The 15404-nt window shown below is 46.1% G+C and overlaps 7 non-coding genes across 7 annotated transcripts; all 7 read right to left on the minus strand.

Annotated features, from left to right (window-relative positions):
• Positions 1 to 290: 290 nt before the first annotated feature.
• Positions 291 to 481, minus strand: LOC130346412 (U2 spliceosomal RNA). The gene has a single exon (XR_008884636.1). It is a non-coding gene; the product is annotated as a U2 spliceosomal RNA (small nuclear RNA).
• Positions 482 to 2573: 2092 nt separating this feature from the next.
• Positions 2574 to 2764, minus strand: LOC130346418 (U2 spliceosomal RNA). Its single transcript, XR_008884642.1, has one exon. It is a non-coding gene; the product is annotated as a U2 spliceosomal RNA (small nuclear RNA).
• Positions 2765 to 4848: 2084 nt separating this feature from the next.
• On the minus strand, positions 4849 to 5039 carry LOC130346400 (U2 spliceosomal RNA). The gene has a single exon (XR_008884625.1). It is a non-coding gene; the product is annotated as a U2 spliceosomal RNA (small nuclear RNA).
• A 2088-nt stretch (positions 5040 to 7127) lies between these two features.
• Positions 7128 to 7318, minus strand: LOC130346426 (U2 spliceosomal RNA). The gene has a single exon (XR_008884647.1). It is a non-coding gene; the product is annotated as a U2 spliceosomal RNA (small nuclear RNA).
• Positions 7319 to 9413: 2095 nt separating this feature from the next.
• On the minus strand, positions 9414 to 9604 carry LOC130346427 (U2 spliceosomal RNA). Its single transcript, XR_008884648.1, has one exon. It is a non-coding gene; the product is annotated as a U2 spliceosomal RNA (small nuclear RNA).
• A 2082-nt stretch (positions 9605 to 11686) lies between these two features.
• On the minus strand, positions 11687 to 11877 carry LOC130346428 (U2 spliceosomal RNA). The gene has a single exon (XR_008884649.1). It is a non-coding gene; the product is annotated as a U2 spliceosomal RNA (small nuclear RNA).
• A 2084-nt stretch (positions 11878 to 13961) lies between these two features.
• LOC130346429 (U2 spliceosomal RNA) lies at positions 13962 to 14152 on the minus strand. Its single transcript, XR_008884650.1, has one exon. It is a non-coding gene; the product is annotated as a U2 spliceosomal RNA (small nuclear RNA).
• Between the last annotated feature and the right edge of the window lie 1252 nt (positions 14153 to 15404).

The raw sequence follows: 15404 nt of genomic DNA on the forward strand, positions 1-15404 counted from the left end.
CCCACCCGCTATCAAGGCAGCTGCCTATCATGTCATGCCCTACCTGCACAGGTGTGCTGGCTACTCAAATGATCCAATTAAGGAGGCCATTTAGTCAGCAGCAGCAGAAGTCCTGTGCCTGGACGCTCCAACAGCGGCCAGACACAAGCAGAAGCAGAAGCAGCAGCAGCACCACCTTTTGTTTTTTGGCTGCAGCAGCAGCAGCAGCAAGGCCCACAGGGCTGGCTAGCTGGCTAGCCAGCAAGCAGGTAGCAATGAAAGTAGGAATCTTTCTTTTTAACCCTGTAAGGGGGTGGTACACTGTACCCGAAGATACTGCCATATCGGGTCAATGCATAGGGCGACGGAAGCAAGCTTCGAAATCGGCCCCCGTTCTCAAAAATCCATTTAATATATGGTCCCCAGATAGGGGACGTATCAGATATTAAACTGATAAGAACAGATACTACACTTGATCTTAGCCAAAAGGCCGAGAAGCGATAACCGTGAAAGGGGCGGGCCCAACAAGGTCCCCTTCATGGGCACTATCACTGCTTGCTGTCAGGGAGGCTGCCAGACAATTTTCCATGCACACTCTGGGCTGGGGGGCAGTCAACCACCAGTACACACAGCAGAACCTAAACCCATACCATTATTGCTAAGCAGCAAGACAGGGGCCCATTGCACTCCCACGGGGCCTTTTTAAATGCAATCCATAACCCGGATTTGCCAGGAACCCTTCTTACTCCTCCTACTTGCATGTGACACTGGGCTTAGGATCTGCATAGGAAACACACACACAAGCACACACCTACCTTTGTTGCCTGCAGATGCCTCCTTGGCTGTCCCCAAACGGTATCAAACCAACACCCACGGGAAGCTGTAAGCATAGAGGACATGCCTGCACCCCATTGGACTTACCTGTGTGGGTTAAACCCGGGTTATTTGACAACCTATGGCGGTGATGGTTCTGCTCAGGCAGAGCAGTGCTGATGCTCCTCATAAAGCTGTCGCTGCTGTGAAGGTTCTAGGTGACATCACAAATCCCTATGGTTACATACACAACAAAGCTGGGTTGTTGTTGTTTACACTCTGCAAGGCCTGTGGAAGTGAGTGACATCATAGCACTGTAGTTCTGAGGGTTCTAGATGGATGCAACAATCTCCTGTTGCTTCTATGAAGGCCATAATAGACGACATCACCAAACAGCTCCATAGTCACATACACAGCAAAGGAGAGATGTTGTTTACACCTAGTGATGTCAGTGGTATTGAGTGACATCACAGCACAGTGCTAAGGCTCCTGGGCCTGGACACAGCAGCGGCTGCAATATCTCAACGGAGAATACGTTTATATATATATGTGTGTGTGTGCGCGTATATATATATATATATATATATATATATATATATATATATATATATATTTCTCCGCCGAAATCACTTTTAAACCCATTTCCACCTTTTTTTCCCTTCTCTTCCTCTTACTTTTTTTTCACGTTTTTTTACGTTTTTCTCCTTTTCGCCTCTTTTCTGGGCGTATTATTCTTCTTTTTCTTCTTTTTTTTCGTCTAATGCATACCCCATCAGTGCAGCAATGCTTATTCAATACCGCCAGCAGATGGAGACACTGGGGGATAATTTTCTAAGGATTTATACTGATTTTTCCTGTCTGAATTTGTCGCACAGAAAGTTGCAGGCCAAATATGTGTGACATTTCTGCGACTTTAGCTTCTAGAGCATTTTTACAACATTATACATAGGTGCTGAATACATAAAAAGCGACTGTTCAGCGACAGACAAGTCGCATCGGCTGAAAGTAGGCCAGAATGTCAGTCCATGTTGGAGCAGGTTTAGATACAGTCTAAAGCATAGATCTCAAAGTCTGTGCACAGAATTTAGCAAGGGCCTCGCACCTTCTGATGCATCAGGTAGGTGCACAATAGCATAGCCTAACCTTCTGTACTTTGGTCTATATTGATGCGGGACATAGACAGCCAGCTGATGACCAATCCATTAGTGCAATGGATGGCTGGAAGCATTTGTCTTTGCCTTTGCAATACCACAGAAGCAATGCATGGTCAATGTACAGCAATGACACACCTGTGTGAACAGCCAGGAGACCCCCCCCCCCCATGTTATGTTACATAGTTACATAGTTAGTACGGTCGAAAAAAGACATATGTCCATCAAGTTCAACCAGGGAATTAAGGGGTAGGGGTGTGGCGCGATATTGGGGAAGGGATGAGATTTTATATTTCTTCATAAGCATTAATCTTATTTTGTCAATTAGGAACATTCAGCACCCACCCGCTATCAAGGCAGCTGCCTATCATGTCATGCCCTACCTGCACAGGTGTGCTGGCTACTCAAATGATCCAATTAAGGAGGCCATTTAGTCAGCAGCAGCAGAAGTCCTGTGCCTGGACGCTCCAACAGCGGCCAGACACAAGCAGAAGCAGAAGCAGCAGCAGCACCACCTTTTGTTTTTTGGCTGCAGCAGCAGCAGCAGCAGGGCCCACAGGGCTGGCTAGCTGGCTAGCCAGCAAGCAGGTAGCAATGAAAGTAGGAATCTTTCTTTTTAACCCTGTAAGGGGGTGGTGCACTGTACCCGAAGATACTGCCATATCGGGTCAATGCATAGGGCGACGGAAGCAAGCTTCGAAATCGGCCCCCGTTCTCAAAAATCCATTTAATATATGGTCCCCAGATAGGGGACGTATCAGATATTAAACTGATAAGAACAGATACTACACTTGATCTTAGCCAAAAGGCCGAGAAGCGATAACCGTGAAAGGGGCGGGCCCAACAAGGTCCCCTTCATGGGCACTATCACTGCTTGCTGTCAGGGAGGCTGCCAGACAATTTTCCATGCACACTCTGGGCTGGGGGGCAGTCAACCACCAGTACACACAGCAGAACCTAAACCCATACCATTATTGCTAAGCAGCAAGACAGGGGCCCATTGCACTCCCACGGGGCCTTTTTAAATGCAATCCATAACCCGGATTTGCCAGGAACCCTTCTTACTCCTCCTACTTGCATGTGACACTGGGCTTAGGATCTGCATAGGAAACACACACACAAGCACACACCTACCTTTGTTGCCTGCAGATGCCTCCTTGGCTGTCCCCAAACGGTATCAAACCAACACCCACGGGAAGCTGTAAGCATAGAGGACATGCCTGCACCCCATTGGACTTACCTGTGTGGGTTAAACCCGGGTTATTTGACAACCTATGGCGGTGATGGTTCTGCTCAGGCAGAGCAGTGCTGATGCTCCTCATAAAGCTGTCGCTGCTGTGAAGGTTCTAGGTGACATCACAAATCCCTATGGTTACATACACAACAAAGCTGGGTTGTTGTTGTTTACACTCTGCAAGGCCTGTGGAAGTGAGTGACATCATAGCACTGTAGTTCTGAGGGTTCTAGATGGATGCAACAATCTCCTGTTGCTTCTATGAAGGCCATAATAGACGACATCACCAAACAGCTCCATAGTCACATACACAGCAAAGGAGAGATGTTGTTTACACCTAGTGATGTCAGTGGTATTGAGTGACATCACAGCACAGTGCTAAGGCTCCTGGGCCTGGACACAGCAGCGGCTGCAATATCTCAACGGAGAATACGTTTATATATATGTGTGTGTGTGCGCGTATATATATATATATATATATATATATATATATATATATATATTTCTCCGCCGAAATCACTTTTAAACCCATTTCCACCTTTTTTTCCCTTCTCTTCCTCTTACTTTTTTTTCACGTTTTTTTACGTTTTTCTCCTTTTCGCCTCTTTTCTGGGCGTATTATTCTTCTTTTTCTTCTTTTTTTTCGTCTAATGCATACCCCATCAGTGCAGCAATGCTTATTCAATACCGCCAGCAGATGGAGACACTGGGGGATAATTTTCTAAGGATTTATACTGATTTTTCCTGTCTGAATTTGTCGCACAGAAAGTTGCAGGCCAAATATGTGTGACATTTCTGCGACTTTAGCTTCTAGAGCATTTTTACAACATTATACATAGGTGCTGAATACATAAAAAGCGACTGTTCAGCGACAGACAAGTCGCATCGGCTGAAAGTAGGCCAGAATGTCAGTCCATGTTGGAGCAGGTTTAGATACAGTCTAAAGCATAGATCTCAAAGTCTGTGCACAGAATTTAGCAAGGGCCTCGCACCTTCTGATGCATCAGGTAGGTGCACAATAGCATAGCCTAACCCTCTGTACTTTGGTCTATATTGATGCGGGACATAGACAGCCAGCTGATGACCAATCCATTAGTGCAATGGATGGCTGGAAGCATTTGTCTTTGCCTTTGCAATACCACAGAAGCAATGCATGGTCAATGTACAGCAATGACACACCTGTGTGAACAGCCAGGAGACCCCCCCCCCCCATGTTATGTTACATAGTTACATAGTTAGTACGGTCGAAAAAAGACATATGTCCATCAAGTTCAACCAGGGAATTAAGGGGTAGGGGTGTGGCGCGATATTGGGGAAGGGATGAGATTTTATATTTCTTCATAAGCATTAATCTTATTTTGTCAATTAGGAACATTCAGCACCCACCCGCTATCAAGGCAGCTGCCTATCATGTCATGCCCTACCTGCACAGGTGTGCTGGCTACTCAAATGATCCAATTAAGGAGGCCATTTAGTCAGCAGCAGCAGAAGTCCTGTGCCTGGACGCTCCAACAGCGGCCAGACACAAGCAGAAGCAGAAGCAGCAGCAGCACCACCTTTTGTTTTTTGGCTGCAGCAGCAGCAGCAGCAAGGCCCACAGGGCTGGCTAGCTGGCTAGCCAGCAAGCAGGTAGCAATGAAAGTAGGAATCTTTCTTTTTAACCCTGTAAGGGGGTGGTGCACTGTACCCGAAGATACTGCCATATCGGGTCAATGCATAGGGCGACGGAAGCAAGCTTCGAAATCGGCCCCCGTTCTCAAAAATCCATTTAATATATGGTCCCCAGATAGGGGACATATCAGATATTAAACTGATAAGAACAGATACTACACTTGATCTTAGCCAAAAGGCCGAGAAGCGATAACCGTGAAAGGGGCGGGCCCAACAAGGTCCCCTTCATGGGCACTATCACTGCTTGCTGTCAGGGAGGCTGCCAGACAATTTTCCATGCACACTCTGGGCTGGGGGGCAGTCAACCACCAGTACACACAGCAGAACCTAAACCCATACCATTATTGCTAAGCAGCAAGACAGGGGCCCATTGCACTCCCACGGGGCCTTTTTAAATGCAATCCATAACCCGGATTTGCCAGGAACCCTTCTTACTCCTCCTACTTGCATGTGACACTGGGCTTAGGATCTGCATAGGAAACACACACACAAGCACACACCTACCTTTGTTGCCTGCAGATGCCTCCTTGGCTGTCCCCAAACGGTATCAAACCAACACCCACGGGAAGCTGTAAGCATAGAGGACATGCCTGCACCCCATTGGACTTACCTGTGTGGGTTAAACCCGGGTTATTTGACAACCTATGGCGGTGATGGTTCTGCTCAGGCAGAGCAGTGCTGATGCTCCTCATAAAGCTGTCGCTGCTGTGAAGGTTCTAGGTGACATCACAAATCCCTATGGTTACATACACAACAAAGCTGGGTTGTTGTTGTTTACACTCTGCAAGGCCTGTGGAAGTGAGTGACATCATAGCACTGTAGTTCTGAGGGTTCTAGATGGATGCAACAATCTCCTGTTGCTTCTATGAAGGCCATAATAGACGACATCACCAAACAGCTCCATAGTCACATACACAGCAAAGGAGAGATGTTGTTTACACCTAGTGATGTCAGTGGTATTGAGTGACATCACAGCACAGTGCTAAGGCTCCTGGGCCTGGACACAGCAGCGGCTGCAATATCTCAACGGAGAATACGTTTATATATATGTGTGTGTGTGCGCGTATATATATATATATATATATATATATATATATATATATATATATTTCTCCGCCGAAATCACTTTTAAACCCATTTCCACCTTTTTTTCCCTTCTCTTCCTCTTACTTTTTTTTCACGTTTTTTTACGTTTTTCTCCTTTTCGCCTCTTTTCTGGGCGTATTATTCTTCTTTTTCTTCTTTTTTTTCGTCTAATGCATACCCCATCAGTGCAGCAATGCTTATTCAATACCGCCAGCAGATGGAGACACTGGGGGATAATTTTCTAAGGATTTATACTGATTTTTCCTGTCTGAATTTGTCGCACAGAAAGTTGCAGGCCAAATATGTGTGACATTTCTGCGACTTTAGCTTCTAGAGCATTTTTACAACATTATACATAGGTGCTGAATACATAAAAAGCGACTGTTCAGCGACAGACAAGTCGCATCGGCTGAAAGTAGGCCAGAATGTCAGTCCATGTTGGAGCAGGTTTAGATACAGTCTAAAGCATAGATCTCAAAGTCTGTGCACAGAATTTAGCAAGGGCCTCGCACCTTCTGATGCATCAGGTAGGTGCACAATAGCATAGCCTAACCCTCTGTACTTTGGTCTATATTGATGCGGGACATAGACAGCCAGCTGATGACCAATCCATTAGTGCAATGGATGGCTGGAAGCATTTGTCTTTGCCTTTGCAATACCACAGAAGCAATGCATGGTCAATGTACAGCAATGACACACCTGTGTGAACAGCCAGGAGACCCCCCCCCCCCCCATGTTATGTTACATAGTTACATAGTTAGTACGGTCGAAAAAAGACATATGTCCATCAAGTTCAACCAGGGAATTAAGGGGTAGGGGTGTGGCGCGATATTGGGGAAGGGATGAGATTTTATATTTCTTCATAAGCATTAATCTTATTTTGTCAATTAGGAACATTCAGCACCCACCCGCTATCAAGGCAGCTGCCTATCATGTCATGCCCTACCTGCACAGGTGTGCTGGCTACTCAAATGATCCAATTAAGGAGGCCATTTAGTCAGCAGCAGCAGAAGTCCTGTGCCTGGACGCTCCAACAGCGGCCAGACACAAGCAGAAGCAGAAGCAGCAGCAGCACCACCTTTTGTTTTTTGGCTGCAGCAGCAGCAGCAGCAAGGCCCACAGGGCTGGCTAGCTGGCTAGCCAGCAAGCAGGTAGCAATGAAAGTAGGAATCTTTCTTTTTAACCCTGTAAGGGGGTGGTGCACTGTACCCGAAGATACTGCCATATCGGGTCAATGCATAGGGCGACGGAAGCAAGCTTCGAAATCGGCCCCCGTTCTCAAAAATCCATTTAATATATGGTCCCCAGATAGGGGACGTATCAGATATTAAACTGATAAGAACAGATACTACACTTGATCTTAGCCAAAAGGCCGAGAAGCGATAACCGTGAAAGGGGCGGGCCCAACAAGGTCCCCTTCATGGGCACTATCACTGCTTGCTGTCAGGGAGGCTGCCAGACAATTTTCCATGCACACACTTTGGGCTGGGGGGCAGTCAACCACCAGTACACACAGCAGAACCTAAACCCATACCATTATTGCTAAGCAGCAAGACAGGGGCCCATTGCACTCCCACGGGGCCTTTTTAAATGCAATCCATAACCCGGATTTGCCAGGAACCCTTCTTACTCCTCCTACTTGCATGTGACACTGGGCTTAGGATCTGCATAGGAAACACACACACAAGCACACACCTACCTTTGTTGCCTGCAGATGCCTCCTTGGCTGTCCCCAAACGGTATCAAACCAACACCCACGGGAAGCTGTAAGCATAGAGGACATGCCTGCACCCCATTGGACTTACCTGTGTGGGTTAAACCCGGGTTATTTGACAACCTATGGCGGTGATGGTTCTGCTCAGGCAGAGCAGTGCTGATGCTCCTCATAAAGCTGTCGCTGCTGTGAAGGTTCTAGGTGACATCACAAATCCCTATGGTTACATACACAACAAAGCTGGGTTGTTGTTGTTTACACTCTGCAAGGCCTGTGGAAGTGAGTGACATCATAGCACTGTAGTTCTGAGGGTTCTAGATGGATGCAACAATCTCCTGTTGCTTCTATGAAGGCCATAATAGACGACATCACCAAACAGCTCCATAGTCACATACACAGCAAAGGAGAGATGTTGTTTACACCTAGTGATGTCAGTGGTATTGAGTGACATCACAGCACAGTGCTAAGGCTCCTGGGCCTGGACACAGCAGCGGCTGCAATATCTCAACGGAGAATACGTTTATATATATGTGTGTGTGTGCGCGTATATATATATATATATATATATATATATATATATATATATATATATATATTTCTCCGCCGAAATCACTTTTAAACCCATTTCCACCTTTTTTTCCCTTCTCTTCCTCTTACTTTTTTTTCACGTTTTTTTACGTTTTTCTCCTTTTCGCCTCTTTTCTGGGCGTATTATTCTTCTTTTTCTTCTTTTTTTTCGTCTAATGCATACCCCATCAGTGCAGCAATGCTTATTCAATACCGCCAGCAGATGGAGACACTGGGGGATAATTTTCTAAGGATTTATACTGATTTTTCCTGTCTGAATTTGTCGCACAGAAAGTTGCAGGCCAAATATGTGTGACATTTCTGCGACTTTAGCTTCTAGAGCATTTTTACAACATTATACATAGGTGCTGAATACATAAAAAGCGACTGTTCAGCGACAGACAAGTCGCATCGGCTGAAAGTAGGCCAGAATGTCAGTCCATGTTGGAGCAGGTTTAGATACAGTCTAAAGCATAGATCTCAAAGTCTGTGCACAGAATTTAGCAAGGGCCTCGCACCTTCTGATGCATCAGGTAGGTGCACAATAGCATAGCCTAACCCTCTGTACTTTGGTCTATATTGATGCGGGACATAGACAGCCAGCTGATGACCAATCCATTAGTGCAATGGATGGCTGGAAGCATTTGTCTTTGCCTTTGCAATACCACAGAAGCAATGCATGGTCAATGTACAGCAATGACACACCTGTGTGAACAGCCAGGAGACCCCCCCCCCCCCATGTTATGTTACATAGTTACATAGTTAGTACGGTCGAAAAAAGACATATGTCCATCAAGTTCAACCAGGGAATTAAGGGGTAGGGGTGTGGCGCGATATTGGGGAAGGGATGAAATTTTATATTTCTTCATAAGCATTAATCTTATTTTGTCAATTAGGAACATTCAGCACCCACCCGCTATCAAGGCAGCTGCCTATCATGTCATGCCCTACCTGCACAGGTGTACTGGCTACTCAAATGATCCAATTAAGGAGGCCATTTAGTCAGCAGCAGCAGAAGTCCTGTGCCTGGACGCTCCAACAGCGGCCAGACACAAGCAGAAGCAGAAGCAGCAGCAGCACCACCTTTTGTTTTTTGGCTGCAGCAGCAGCAGCAGCAAGGCCCACAGGGCTGGCTAGCTGGCTAGCCAGCAAGCAGGTAGCAATGAAAGTAGGAATCTTTCTTTTTAACCCTGTAAGGGGGTGGTGCACTGTACCCGAAGATACTGCCATATCGGGTCAATGCATAGGGCGACGGAAGCAAGCTTCGAAATCGGCCCCCGTTCTCAAAAATCCATTTAATATATGGTCCCCAGATAGGGGACGTATCAGATATTAAACTGATAAGAACAGATACTACACTTGATCTTAGCCAAAAGGCCGAGAAGCGATAACCGTGAAAGGGGCGGGCCCAACAAGGTCCCCTTCATGGGCACTATCACTGCTTGCTGTCAGGGAGGCTGCCAGACAATTTTCCATGCACACTCTGGGCTGGGGGGCAGTCAACCACCAGTACACACAGCAGAACCTAAACCCATACCATTATTGCTAAGCAGCAAGACAGGGGCCCATTGCACTCCCACGGGGCCTTTTTAAATGCAATCCATAACCCGGATTTGCCAGGAACCCTTCTTACTCCTCCTACTTGCATGTGACACTGGGCTTAGGATCTGCATAGGAAACACACACACAAGCACACACCTACCTTTGTTGCCTGCAGATGCCTCCTTGGCTGTCCCCAAACGGTATCAAACCAACACCCACGGGAAGCTGTAAGCATAGAGGACATGCCTGCACCCCATTGGACTTACCTGTGTGGGTTAAACCCGGGTTATTTGACAACCTATGGCGGTGATGGTTCTGCTCAGGCAGAGCAGTGCTGATGCTCCTCATAAAGCTGTCGCTGCTGTGAAGGTTCTAGGTGACATCACAAATCCCTATGGTTACATACACAACAAAGCTGGGTTGTTGTTGTTTACACTCTGCAAGGCCTGTGGAAGTGAGTGACATCATAGCACTGTAGTTCTGAGGGTTCTAGATGGATGCAACAATCTCCTGTTGCTTCTATGAAGGCCATAATAGACGACATCACCAAACAGCTCCATAGTCACATACACAGCAAAGGAGAGATGTTGTTTACACCTAGTGATGTCAGTGGTATTGAGTGACATCACAGCACAGTGCTAAGGCTCCTGGGCCTGGACACAGCAGCGGCTGCAATATCTCAACGGAGAATACGTTTATATATATGTGTGTGTGTGCGCGTATATATATATATATATATATATATATATATATATATATATTTCTCCGCCGAAATCACTTTTAAACCCATTTCCACCTTTTTTTCCCTTCTCTTCCTCTTACTTTTTTTTCACGTTTTTTTACGTTTTTCTCCTTTTCGCCTCTTTTCTGGGCGTATTATTCTTCTTTTTCTTCTTTTTTTTCGTCTAATGCATACCCCATCAGTGCAGCAATGCTTATTCAATACCGCCAGCAGATGGAGACACTGGGGGATAATTTTCTAAGGATTTATACTGATTTTTCCTGTCTGAATTTGTCGCACAGAAAGTTGCAGGCCAAATATGTGTGACATTTCTGCGACTTTAGCTTCTAGAGCATTTTTACAACATTATACATAGGTGCTGAATACATAAAAAGCGACTGTTCAGCGACAGACAAGTCGCATCGGCTGAAAGTAGGCCAGAATGTCAGTCCATGTTGGAGCAGGTTTAGATACAGTCTAAAGCATAGATCTCAAAGTCTGTGCACAGAATTTAGCAAGGGCCTCGCACCTTCTGATGCATCAGGTAGGTGCACAATAGCATAGCCTAACCCTCTGTACTTTGGTCTATATTGATGCGGGACATAGACAGCCAGCTGATGACCAATCCATTAGTGCAATGGATGGCTGGAAGCATTTGTCTTTGCCTTTGCAATACCACAGAAGCAATGCATGGTCAATGTACAGCAATGACACACCTGTGTGAACAGCCAGGAGACCCCCCCCCCCCATGTTATGTTACATAGTTACATAGTTAGTACGGTCGAAAAAAGACATATGTCCATCAAGTTCAACCAGGGAATTAAGGGGTAGGGGTGTGGCGCGATATTGGGGAAGGGATGAGATTTTATATTTCTTCATAAGCATTAATCTTATTTTGTCAATTAGGAACATTCAGCACCCACCCGCTATCAAGGCAGCTGCCTATCATGTCATGCCCTACCTGCACAGGTGTGCTGGCTACTCAAATGATCCAATTAAGGAGGCCATTTAGTCAGCAGCAGCAGAAGTCCTGTGCCTGGACGCTCCAACAGCGGCCAGACACAAGCAGAAGCAGAAGCAGCAGCAGCACCACCTTTTGTTTTTTGGCTGCAGCAGCAGCAGCAGCAAGGCCCACAGGGCTGGCTAGCTGGCTAGCCAGCAAGCAGGTAGCAATGAAAGTAGGAATCTTTCTTTTTAACCCTGTAAGGGGGTGGTGCACTGTACCCGAAGATACTGCCATATCGGGTCAATGCATAGGGCGACGGAAGCAAGCTTCGAAATCGGCCCCCGTTCTCAAAAATCCATTTAATATATGGTCCCCAGATAGGGGACGTATCAGATATTAAACTGATAAGAACAGATACTACACTTGATCTTAGCCAAAAGGCCGAGAAGCGATAACCGTGAAAGGGGCGGGCCCAACAAGGTCCCCTTCATGGGCACTATCACTGCTTGCTGTCAGGGAGGCTGCCAGACAATTTTCCATGCACACTCTGGGCTGGGGGGCAGTCAACCACCAGTACACACAGCAGAACCTAAACCCATACCATTATTGCTAAGCAGCAAGACAGGGGCCCATTGCACTCCCACAGGGCCTTTTTAAATGCAATCCATAACCCGGATTTGCCAGGAACCCTTCTTACTCCTCCTACTTGCATGTGACACTGGGCTTAGGATCTGCATAGGAAACACACACACAAGCACACACCTACCTTTGTTGCCTGCAGATGCCTCCTTGGCTGTCCCCAAACGGTATCAAACCAACACCCACGGGAAGCTGTAAGCATAGAGGACATGCCTGCACCCCATTGGACTTACCTGTGTGGGTTAAACCCGGGTTATTTGACAACCTATGGCGGTGATGGTTCTGCTCAGGCAGAGCAGTGCTGATGCTCCTCATAAAGCTGTCGCTGCTGTGAAGGTTTAGGTGACATCACAAATCCCTATGGTTACATACACAACAAAGCTGGGTTGTTGTTGTTTACACTCTGCAAGGCCTGTGGAAGTGAGTGACATCATAGCACTGTAGTTCTGAGGGTTCTAGATGGATGCAACAATCTCCTGTTGCTTCTATGAAGGCCATAATAGACGACATCACCAAACAGCTCCATAGTCACATACACAGCAAAGGAGAGATGTTGTTTACACCTAGTGATGTCAGTGGTATTGAGTGACATCACAGCACAGTGCTAAGGCTCCTGGGCCTGGACACAGCAGCGGCTGCAATATCTCAACGGAGAATACGTTTATATATATGTGTGTGTGTGCGCGTATATATATATATATATATATATATATATATATATATATATATTTCTCCGCCGAAATCACTTTTAAACCCATTTCCACCTTTTTTTCCCTTCTCTTCCTCTTACTTTTTTTTCACGTTTTTTTACGTTTTTCTCCTTTTCGCCTCTTTTCTGGGCGTATTATTCTTCTTTTTCTTCTTTTTTTTCGTCTAATGCATACCCCATCAGTGCAGCAATGCTTATTCAATACCGCCAGCAGATGGAGACACTGGGGGATAATTTTCTAAGGATTTATACTGATTTTTCCTGTCTGAATTTGTCGCACAGAAAGTTGCAGGCCAAATATGTGTGACATTTCTGCGACTTTAGCTTCTAGAGCATTTTTACAACATTATACATAGGTGCTGAATACATAAAAAGCGACTGTTCAGCGACAGACAAGTCGCATCGGCTGAAAGTAGGCCAGAATGTCAGTCCATGTTGGAGCAGGTTTAGATACAGTCTAAAGCATAGATCTCAAAGTCTGTGCACAGAATTTAGCAAGGGCCTCGCACCTTCTGATGCATCAGGTAGGTGCACAATAGCATAGCCTAACCCTCTGTACTTTGGTCTATATTGATGCGGGACATAGACAGCCAGCTGATGACCAATCCATTAGTGCAATGGATGGCTGGAAGCATTTGTCTTTGCCTTTGCAATACCACAGAAGCAATGCATGGTCAATGTACAGCAATGACACACCTGTGTGAACAGCCAGGAGACCCCCCCCCCCCCATGTTATGTTACATAGTTACATAGTTAGTACGGTCGAAAAAAGACATATGTCCATCAAGTTCAACCAGGGAATTAAGGGGTAGGGGTGTGGCGCGATATTGGGGAAGGGATGAGATTTTATATTTCTTCATAAGCATTAATCTTATTTTGTCAATTAGGAACATTCAGCACCCACCCGCTATCAAGGCAGCTGCCTATCATGTCATGCCCTACCTGCACAGGTGTGCTGGCTACTCAAATGATCCAATTAAGGAGGCCATTTAGTCAGCAGCAGCAGAAGTCCTGTGCCTGGACGCTCCAACAGCGGCCAGACACAAGCAGAAGCAGAAGCAGCAGCAGCACCACCTTTTGTTTTTTGGCTGCAGCAGCAGCAGCAGCAAGGCCCACAGGGCTGGCTAGCTGGCTAGCCAGCAAGCAGGTAGCAATGAAAGTAGGAATCTTTCTTTTTAACCCTGTAAGGGGGTGGTGCACTGTACCCGAAGATACTGCCATATCGGGTCAATGCATAGGGCGACGGAAGCAAGCTTCGAAATCGGCCCCCGTTCTCAAAAATCCATTTAATATATGGTCCCCAGATAGGGGACGTATCAGATATTAAACTGATAAGAACAGATACTACACTTGATCTTAGCCAAAAGGCCGAGAAGCGATAACCGTGAAAGGGGCGGGCCCAACAAGGTCCCCTTCATGGGCACTATCACTGCTTGCTGTCAGGGAGGCTGCCAGACAATTTTCCATGCACACTCTGGGCTGGGGGGCAGTCAACCACCAGTACACACAGCAGAACCTAAACCCATACCATTATTGCTAAGCAGCAAGACAGGGGCCCATTGCACTCCCACGGGGCCTTTTTAAATGCAATCCATAACCCGGATTTGCCAGGAACCCTTCTTACTCCTCCTACTTGCATGTGACACTGGGCTTAGGATCTGCATAGGAAACACACACACAAGCACACACCTACCTTTGTTGCCTGCAGATGCCTCCTTGGCTGTCCCCAAACGGTATCAAACCAACACCCACGGGAAGCTGTAAGCATAGAGGACATGCCTGCACCCCATTGGACTTACCTGTGTGGGTTAAACCCGGGTTATTTGACAACCTATGGCGGTGATGGTTCTGCTCAGGCAGAGCAGTGCTGATGCTCCTCATAAAGCTGTCGCTGCTGTGAAGGTTCTAGGTGACATCACAAATCCCTATGGTTACATACACAACAAAGCTGGGTTGTTGTTGTTTACACTCTGCAAGGCCTGTGGAAGTGAGTGACATCATAGCACTGTAGTTCTGAGGGTTCTAGATGGATGCAACAATCTCCTGTTGCTTCTATGAAGGCCATAATAGACGACATCACCAAACAGCTCCATAGTCACATACACAGCAAAGGAGAGATGTTGTTTACACCTAGTGATGTCAGTGGTATTGAGTGACATCACAGCACAGTGCTAAGGCTCCTGGGCCTGGACACAGCAGCGGCTGCAATATCTCAACGGAGAATACGTTTATATATATGTGTGTGTGTGCGCGTATATATATATATATATATATATATATATATATATATATATATATCTCCGCCGAAATCACTTTTAAACCCATTTCCACCTTTTTTTCCCTTCTCTTCCTCTTACTTTTTTTTCACGTTTTTTTACGTTTTTCTCCTTTTCGCCTCTTTTCTGGGCGTATTATTCTTCTTTTTCTTCTTTTTTTTCGTCTAATGCATACCCCATCAGTGCAGCAATGCTTATTCAATACCGCCAGCAGATGGAGACACTGGGGGATAATTTTCTAAGGATTTATACTGATTTTTCCTGTCTGAATTTGTCGCACAGAAAGTTGCAGGCCAAATATGTGTGACATTTCTGCGACTTTAGCTTCTAGAGCATTTTTACAACATTATACATAG

Source organism: Hyla sarda, unplaced genomic scaffold, assembly GCF_029499605.1.
Source record: "Hyla sarda isolate aHylSar1 unplaced genomic scaffold, aHylSar1.hap1 scaffold_786, whole genome shotgun sequence".
In the NCBI taxonomy this organism is placed as follows: domain Eukaryota; kingdom Metazoa; phylum Chordata; class Amphibia; order Anura; family Hylidae; genus Hyla; species Hyla sarda.